The sequence below is a fragment of the Apium graveolens genome, unplaced genomic scaffold (genome assembly GCF_009905375.1).
Source record: "Apium graveolens cultivar Ventura unplaced genomic scaffold, ASM990537v1 ctg8565, whole genome shotgun sequence".
NCBI lineage: Eukaryota > Viridiplantae > Streptophyta > Magnoliopsida > Apiales > Apiaceae > Apium > Apium graveolens.
This window is the reverse complement of record NW_027421284.1, coordinates 7,455-17,099: the sequence shown is the minus strand read 5'-3', so window position 1 is coordinate 17,099 and position 9,645 is coordinate 7,455. Positions and strand designations below refer to the sequence as shown.

At 33.5% G+C, this 9,645-nt stretch overlaps 1 pseudogene; it reads left to right on the top strand.

Annotated features, from left to right (window-relative positions):
* Window positions 1–1,638: 1,638 nt before the first annotated feature.
* On the top strand, window positions 1,639–3,756 carry LOC141705110 (uncharacterized; annotated as a pseudogene).
* Window positions 3,757–9,645: the final 5,889 nt, after the last annotated feature.

The window sequence follows — 9,645 nt, the reverse complement described above, 5'->3', positions numbered from 1 at the left end:
ATATCTTAAAATATAGAAAAACAAGGCACATTTTGAGTAATAAGGTCCCCTAAATATATTTAAGACATTTGGGACTCTTGTATTTTTCTATATTGAATTTCTAATCCAATTATTATATCTTTGTTTATAATTCTAAATGTACTATTTTTATCTTTGTTTTATTCCACATGACTTATAATTTTATAAGTACTATTTTTAATCCTTTTCTTATTCTTATAAGACTTATGTTTTTATTGTTTTTATAGTTGGAATCATATTTCTAATTACTTCAATTTAATTTATTTTATCTTTAATTACTCCGGTTACAAACTACATAAAAACCGAAATTCAGTGAAAATTCAATGTGAACTTATTGCAAACTCAAATACGAGAAATTTCATATTTTTTATTAATAAATGAACCCCGCCCTTTCGATCAAACACAATAGTACAAAAGTCTCGAATTACTAAAAATATCAAATTTTGATATCAGTCAAACTCAGAATTCTTTTTCCTATAACAACATATTTATATTAAGTGTTCGATTACCTAGAACATCATAATTATATAACATTTATTTATTTAATTTAGCTTTTTGCTTCCGTGAGGGTTCAAATCCTAATTACTATATGTTTTAACTTAAACTATATATTAACAGAGAACCACTCTTTTGATAGAATGTAATAGTATTAAGATATAAAAACCAAATTTCGGTTATTAACAAATAATTTAATTTAATTATTTTATCGGGTTCGAACTTCTACAATAACGTAACTATATTTCTCCTCTTTATTAATAAGACAAACGTTATTACGGTGGAACATAGTTGTACCAAAATATCATATTTTGGTTATCACTAAATAATTTATTTATCTGATTTCATCGTGTTCGAATCTCTGTTTAAACATAATTATGCAAAATTTCAATTTTTTGATTTTTTCGGCTTTAATTACCTATAAATATAAAAAAAATTATAATATATAAAATATTATAATTTTTTATTATGTATTTGGATTTTTTTTGAAAAATACCTAATTATGAATTTGTTTTTTTGTTAAAATACCTTCCCATTTTAAATTATGTTACAAAAATATATTTTCTTGAAATATTTTGAAAAAAATACCTTTAGTAACTTTATAACCATATTTGCAATTAAGATAAATCAGAATTAACAACATCTACAACTTTAAAATTAGTTACAAAAATAACAGGGGAGGAACTATGGGGGACCGAAGGGAGCCCCGGTCCCCGCCAACTGCTAAATAACCCCAAAATTTTAATATAAAATTTTAAAATTTACTATCAAAATTTTTTTTGGTCCCCCTAGATTTAAAAAAAAAATTTGAAATTGAGAATTGATTATACAAAATTTTATTGATTTTGTTAATTATTTCATTCAAAATAATATTAATTAGATGGAAATCATGGAATTTATTCATTAATCTTAATAATTAATAAATAAACATATAAGATAAAGATAGTACAATTTGAAACAAAAAAAAGATGCTTACAACTAAAGTCTAAAAACAGAACATACTTGTTTAGTTGTTCTACTCCGGTCCCAAAACCCCCAATATACACTATACATACAAATTACAAAATTACAATCCCTAATATCATCTCTCTTTATCTACTCTACCTTTGCATCTAATCCGTAAATATGAGTAAGAGAAAAGAGATTACATCCTATTTTCAACCCAAGAAGAAGCAAACAACTAATCGTGAAGATGAAGAACCTTCTGCCGCCTCAATTGAAGTCACTGGAGATGGAGTTGAGCCTCTGATTTTTGGTGGGATAAACAGAAACTCCGAGAAAAATCCTCAAAATCCAGAGATTGTTAATGAAGGTATTGATTTTGAGAACACTGATGAAATTATTGATTTCAATTCGTTAATACGTGATCCTGGTTTCCGGAAACAAATTGAGACTTATCATCCAAATAAAAAAGATTTAATTAGGAGAGCATACATTGATCTTGACCCATATCAACCTGTGCAAATTTATCCCTTTTCTGGTCCAGAAAATCATCCCCGTCGATTTCAAAAGAGTTGGTTTGATAAATTTCTTTGGTTAGAGTACTCCCCAGAAAAAGATGCAGCATATTGTTTTTATTGTTTTCTTTTTTCTAAAAATCTACTTTTACTGTCAGTGGGTTTAACAGTTGGAGGAAAGTAAACAATGGAAAAGATTGTGCTTTTAGATGTCATGTTGGGAAAGGAGATGGTTCTAATTCAGCTCATAATTTTGCGGCTAAATGTTATTATAATCTTAAAAATCAGCCTTGTCACTTGGAGAAGATAGTGGAGAAACAAAGTGCAGAAGAGATCAAACGAAATCGAATGCGTCTTAAAACATCGATAGATGCAATCAAATGGTTGACATTCCAAGCTTGTGCATTCAGAGGACATGATGAAAGCTGCAACTCGAAGAATCAGGGTAATTTTCTTGAGATGTTAAAGCTTATGGCTTCTTACAATCCTCAAGTAGAAGAAATAATTTTAGATAAAGCCCCAAAAATGCCAAATACACTTCACCAAAAATTCAAAAAGAACTTTTACATGTTTTTGCTAGGAAAGTGCAAGATTTAATTTGTGATGAGATTGATGATGCAAAATATTGTTTGATTGTGGATAAATCTATAGATATTTCTAAAAGGGAGCAAATGGCTATTGTGGTTAGGTTCGTTGATAAAAGCGGCTTTGTGAGGGAGCGTTTCTTGGATTTAGTCCATGTTAAAGATACAACTTCTTTAACTTTAAAGACTGAAATATGTGCTATTTTGTCTCATCATAATCTTAATGTCCAGAACATAAGAGGTCAAGGATATGATGGTGCCAGTAATATGCGTGGTGAGTGGAATGGGCTGCAAGCCTTGTTTCTTAAAAATTGTCCTTATGCATATTACATTCATTGTCTAGCACATCAATTACAATTAGCACTTGTGGCTGCAACAAGAGAAGTACCTCATATTCACACTTTCTTTCAAAATATGGTCTTTATTATCAATGCGGTTACTAGTTCTTCTAAGCGGCATGATGGCCTTTATTGAGAAGTGATGGTTGGGAGAGTCTCTTAGAAAATGTGAGATCATTTTGTGAACGACATACTATCTTGATTCCAGATATGAATGCTCCCTACTGTGATGTGCTTAAATCTCTTCGTCGACAAGGAAAACAAAAGCAAATGGAGACAAAGGAACATCATTACCGAGTAGAAATCTTTACAGCTGTCATAGATCAACAATTACAGGAGCTAAACTATAGATTCAGTGAACAAATGACGGAGCTTCTCATTTTAAGTGCATCACTAAATCCCAGGGATGGTTACAGGTCTTTCAACATAGAGAACATTTACAAGTTAGCTGACAAGTTTTATCCAGAAGATTTTTTGGGAGATGAAAAAATCCATCTACAGTGTGAACTACAACATTATGGGTTAGATGTTCCGGTTCATCCAGATTTGAAGAATCTGTCTACTCTTGGTGATTTATGTCATGGATTGGTAACCACAGGGAAAGCTGACATGTATCCATTAGTTGATAGACTATTAAGACTTGTCTTGACTCTTCCAGCATCTACTGCAACATCTGAACGAGCTTTTTCTGCTATGAAAATTATGAAAACAAGTCTTCGCAATCGAATGGAAGATGAATTTCTTAGGGATTATTTGATAGTGTATATTGAAAAGGAGATTGCGGAGACCATTTCTACCGAGGAGATCATTGATTCTTTTTATTTGATCAAAGAAAGGTGTGCACATCTCAAATAAATCGGTATGTTTTCTACTTTTATTTATTCTGGTCCCCCCCATGTTAGAATCCTGGTTCCGCCATTGACCTGATTAAATCAAATATAACCCGAAACAAAAAAATACGATTTAATTATTTTTCAGGAAATTCAAATAAAAAGAGTTGAATGAATTAGGTTGTAAAAGATATTTTTACGCATATTTTCAAAAGATGGAAATATCGAAATAAACTACAATAAAGTAGTGTTCTTTATAATTTCCTGTTATTCATTAATAATCAACTTAGGTTGTTAGATATATTTGATAATGTCATGTCTAATATGATTTGTGTTTAGTTTTTAGATCTTACTTAAACAGGACAAATCAGTACTTAACTGGAAATCAGCACTTATACTGAAGTCAGAACTTAAGTTGTCAGAAATTAAGTTATCAGGATATATTTATCAGGAGATAATATCAGGACTTAAGGAGACTTTCAGATAAGGAAGGCAGCTGATTGAAAGGAAAGAAGATCAAGATAAACGCAAGAAGAGATATGCATTAAGAAGGAATTCTATGAAGAATAGAATACTTGGAAGAAAAGATAACTAGTTGATATATTTTAGGAAGCAGAATTATATTCCATATCAATTAGCGATTATCTTGTAACTGTTTAGTATATAAACACAGACATAGGGTTTACACTATATGTGTTATCATAATCGAAGTTATTATTTATTGTAACCCTAGCAGCTCTCGTGATAGTTTGTTCATCACTGAGAGAGGACAGTTCCATATTGTAACAGAGTTTAATAAAGCTTGTTTTCTGTTACTTGTGTTATTTAATTCGATTTGATTGTGATAAACACTGTATTCAACTCCCTTCTACAGTGTGTGTGACCTAACAAGTGGCATCAGAGCCAATCTGTTAACACACAAACAGTTTAAGATCCGGAAACAATCATGTCTAAAGAAGAACAAACTCCAACCAAGCCCACCAAAACTGAAGAACCTCCAAAGACTCAAATCCATAGTCGATATGAGACTATTAGAGTTCCCATACTGAATCTGAATATTCCATATGGAAGGTGAGGATGTCTATGTTTCTGGAAGCTACTGATCCAGAATACCTTCACAGAATCAATGAAGGACCACACAAGCCAACCAAACTCTCTGTTGTAGTTGCAGGTGAACCAACAAAGTCTGTACCAAAGGAGAAGAGTGATTACACTGCTGAAGATATCTCATCAATTGCTAAGGATGCTAAGGTACGACACTTGCTGCATAGTGCCATTGATAATGTAATGTCAAACAGGGTAATCAACTGCAAGACTGCAAAGGAGATATGGGATGCTTTGGAGACAAGATGCCAGGGAACCGATTCAATTAAAAAGAACAAGAAGACTATACTCACTCAAGAGTATGAGCACTTTGACTCAAAGCCTGATGAGTCATTAACTGGTTTATATGACAGATTTGTCAAACTCTTGAATTATTTTTCACTGGTTGACAAGGAATATGATCTTGAGGATTCAAATCTTAAATTCCTGTTAGCACATCCTGAAAGTTGGGATTTGAAGGCCACCACTATAAGAGACAACTATAATCTTGAAGAAACAACTCTTGATGAAATTTATGGGATGCTCAAAACTCATGAATTTGAGATGGAACAAAAAAACAAGAGAAAAGGAAGAAAGTCAAGGACAGTTGCTCTTAAGGCTGAGGAGGAATCCCCCAAAGCAGCTGCCTCAAGGAAAAGTAAGGGAAAAGCTCTCATCACAAAGTCTGATACTGAATCATCAAGTTCTGATACTGATGATGACTCTGAAACTGAAAGCTTACCTGAGATGGATCCTGATGAAGAGATGATAAAACTGTGTGCTCTTATGGTGAAAGGAATCACAAGGATTGCATACAGGAAATTCAGAAAAGGAAAGAAGTTTTTCAGGAAAGGTGCAAGTTCTGATAAGAAGAGTTTCAGAAAATCTGAAGGCAAAGGTGGAAAGTCTGACAGAGGAGATTACACAAATGTCAAATGCTACAACTGTGGTGAGAAAGGACACATATCTCCTGATTGCAAGAAAGTGAGGAGTGACAAATGCAAGGCTCTTGTCACAAAGAAGAAAAGCTGGACAGACACTTCAGATTCTGAAAGTGAGGTGAACTATGCCTTGATGGCAAATGCTGATAGCATTTCTGATGCTGCTGAGTTAAAGGTACCTCAAACTACTTATGCCTTTTATACTGATGATATTAATGAGTTGAGAAGATATCTTAAAACCATGTTCATTAGTTATAGAGATCAAACTTTAATATGTGAAAGATTAACTTCTGAAAATCTTGCTTATAAGAAGAGGAATGATTATTTAAAAAAAGAGTTAGTCATGTTCCATCAAACTCAGAAAGATAGAGATGATGCCTTTTATGTTAGGGATGAAATACTTAAAATAAATGAATCTCTAAAAACTGAGTTAGAAAAAGAAAAAGAGATTATCAGGACTTGGACTAACTCTGGCAGAACAACTCAGAATTTGTTAAGTAGTGGAAACTGGAAAGAAGGCTTAGGTTATGGAGATGATAAGAATGATAAGGGAACTGTAGAAATTGAGCCTGTAATTGTTAAACAAAAGCCTAAGGTAAATCCTGTTAAGTTTGTAGCTGTAAAGTCTGATATTGATAAATCAGAAGTTAAAGAGAAATTAACTTCTGACAAACCAAAACAGGATAAGCCAACTGAAGTTAACATAGGCTTAATGACTAAGAAGCAGCTTAAGCATAAGCTGAAAGATGTTAAGAATGTAAACAAGGTAAATCCACCTAGAAAAAATAGGATTGGAAAGGATGGTGTGAATAAAAGTAATGATTATAAGCCTGTTCCTAATGCTCTTAGAAAAACATGTCATAACTGTGGAAATTCTAACCATTTGCCTTCTTTTTGCAGAAAAAATAAGAACATAAACTCCTTACAAAATCCTTGTTTTCATTGTGGTAGTTTATGTTATTCCATTTATACTTGTAAGGAATATCATAGTTTGTACTATGATTATTATCAAATAAAACCTTCTTTAAAGAAAGTTATCATTGTTCCTTCTAGTGTAAGTTCTGATGCAAAGTCTGATACTGTAAATGCTGATAAGAAAACTGTTAACATAAATTCTGATGCTAAATCCGCTGTAAATGTTAACAAACTTAATAAGGCCAAAGGATCCAAGCAAGTCTGGGTCCTTAAAAATAATCATTAATGGTCTTTGTGATTGCAGGGCAACAGGAAAAACATCCTAGTTCTGGACAGTGGATGTTTAGGACATTTGACTGGAAATAAAGCCCTGCTATCAGACTTTGTGGAGAAAGCTGGCCCAAGTGTTTCTTATGGAGATCGCAACATTGGAAAAATACTGGAATATGGCAATATCAATCTTGGGAATATCATCATTGAAAAAGTAGCTCCGGTCTCAGGACTTAAACAAAATCTGATAAGTGTTAGTCAAATCTGTGACAGAGGTTATCATATGGATTTCTTTGAAGAACACTGTGAAGTTGTAAGCAAATCTACAGACAAAGTTGTTCTGAAAGGATACATGCATGGTAATATTTACGAAGCCAAGCTTTCAACAAGTACTGATGGTTCTACAATCTGTCTGTTAAGTAGAGCATCAATTGAAGAAAGCTGGAATTGGCACAAGAAACTCTCTCATTTAAATTTCAACAATATAAATGAATTAGTCAAGAAAGATCTTGTGAGAGGTTTGCCAAAATCAGTATTTGCTCCTGATGGCCTTTGTGATTCATGTCAGAAGGCAAAACAAAGAAAATCTTCTTTTAAGAGCAAGACTGAATCATCAATTCTTAAGCCTTATCACCTACTACATGTTGATCTATTTGGTCCAGTGAATGTCATGTCTATTGCAAAGAAGAAATATGCTATGGTCATAGTGGATGAGTTCACCAGATACACATGGGTGTATTTTTTGCACACAAAAAGTGAAACTGCATCTATTTTGATTGATCATGTCAGGCAACTGGATAAATTTGTCAAAGATTCTCTGAAGATCATAAGAAGTGATAATGGCACTGAGTTCAAGAATTTGATCATGGAAGAGTTCTGCAAAGACCTTGGAATAAAGCAGGAATTTTCTGCTCCTGGAACTCCACAACAAAATGGAGTTGTTGAAAGAAAGAATAGAACTCTTATTGAAGCTGCACGAACTATGCTTGATGAAGCAAAGTTGCCAACCTACTTTTGGGCTGAAGCTATGCAGACTGCTTGTTTTACTCAGAATGCAACACTCATTAACAAGCATGGCAAAACACCATATGAGATGGTGAAGAAAAAGAAGCCAAATTTGAAGTATTTTCATGTATTTGGATGCAAGTGTTTTGTTCTTAAGACTCATCCTGAACAACTATCCAAATTTGATCTAAAAGCTGATGAAGAAATTTTTGTTGGATATTCACTTTCCACAAAAGCATTCAGAGTCTACAATTTAAGAACAAGGGTTGTCATGGAATCTATCAATGTCTCTTTTGATGATAAGAAGATTACAGGACTTGAAGATTTCAATGGTCATGATCAGCTGAGATTTGAGAATAAAGTTTTAAATTCTGATACTGTAAATCCTGACACTCTAAATCCTGATACTGCAAACTCTGATGAATTAAACTCTGATGTTATTGAAACTGTGGTGACTACGCCAAAGGAAGATGCACCTGTGCAGGGGGAGCATACTGAAGATACAACCATATTTCAAGAAGCATCAGAACCTACAACAGGCTCTTCAAGTTCTGATTCATTAAGTTCTGATGGGCTAAGCTCTGATAATTCTTGAAACTCAAGTGCTGATATTTCTGGAAACTCAAATTCTGAAGGATTCAACTCAGAGAGCATAATTTCAGGGGGAGAATCAGAAAATGTTGATGAAGACATCATGGATCATGGGGGAGCATCTAGTTCTAGAGAAAATCTTCCATCTGCAAGGAAGTGGACTAAAGCACATACACCTGACTTAATTATTGGAAATCCTGATGTGGTGTCAAAACTAGAACAGCTACATCAAATGAATGTCTTTATCACTCTTTTCTCTCTCAGACTAAACCAAAGAAAGTGGAAGAAGCTCTTCAAGATGCTGATTGGGTGCAAGCAATGCAGGAAGAGTTAAATGAATTTGAAAAAAATAAGGTCTGGACCCTAATGCCAAGACAAAAGAACAGATTTGTTGTTGGTACAAAGTGGGTGTTCAGAAACAAAACTGATAGTGATGGCATAATTACAAGGAATAAAGCAAGGCTAGTTGCAAAAGGATATTCTCAACAGGAGGGAATTGATTATGATGAAACATTTGCACCAGTTGCTAGATTGGAAGCCATAAGGATATTTTTGGCTTATGCTGCTCACAAAAAGTTTACAGTCTTTCAAATGGATATGAAAAGTGCTTTTCTCAAGGGAGAACTGGAAGAGGAAGTATATGTTGAACAACCTCCAGGTTTTGTAGATTCCAAACTTCCAAATCATGTCTACAGGCTTGATAAAGCTCTCTATGGCCTTAAGCAAGCTACAAGAGCATGGTATGAGACTTTAGCTCAGTTTCTTCTGGAAAGTGGATTTAACAGAGGAACTATTGACAAAATACTGTTCTACCTCAATCATGGAAATGACTTACTTTTGGTGTAAATATATGTTGATGATATCATTTTTGGTTCTACAAATGACAGACTTTGTAAAAAGTTTGCCAAACTGATGCAGTCAAGATATCAAATGAGTATGATGGGGGAATTTAGCTATTTTCTGGGCCTTCAAGTCAAGCAGAATGAAGAAGGCACTTTTATTTGTTAATCCAAGTACACCAGAAATTTGCTGAAGAAATTTGGAATGCAAGATTGTTCAAGTGCATCCACTCCCATGGCCACTGCAACAAAATTGGATAAGGATACTGGTACATCAGT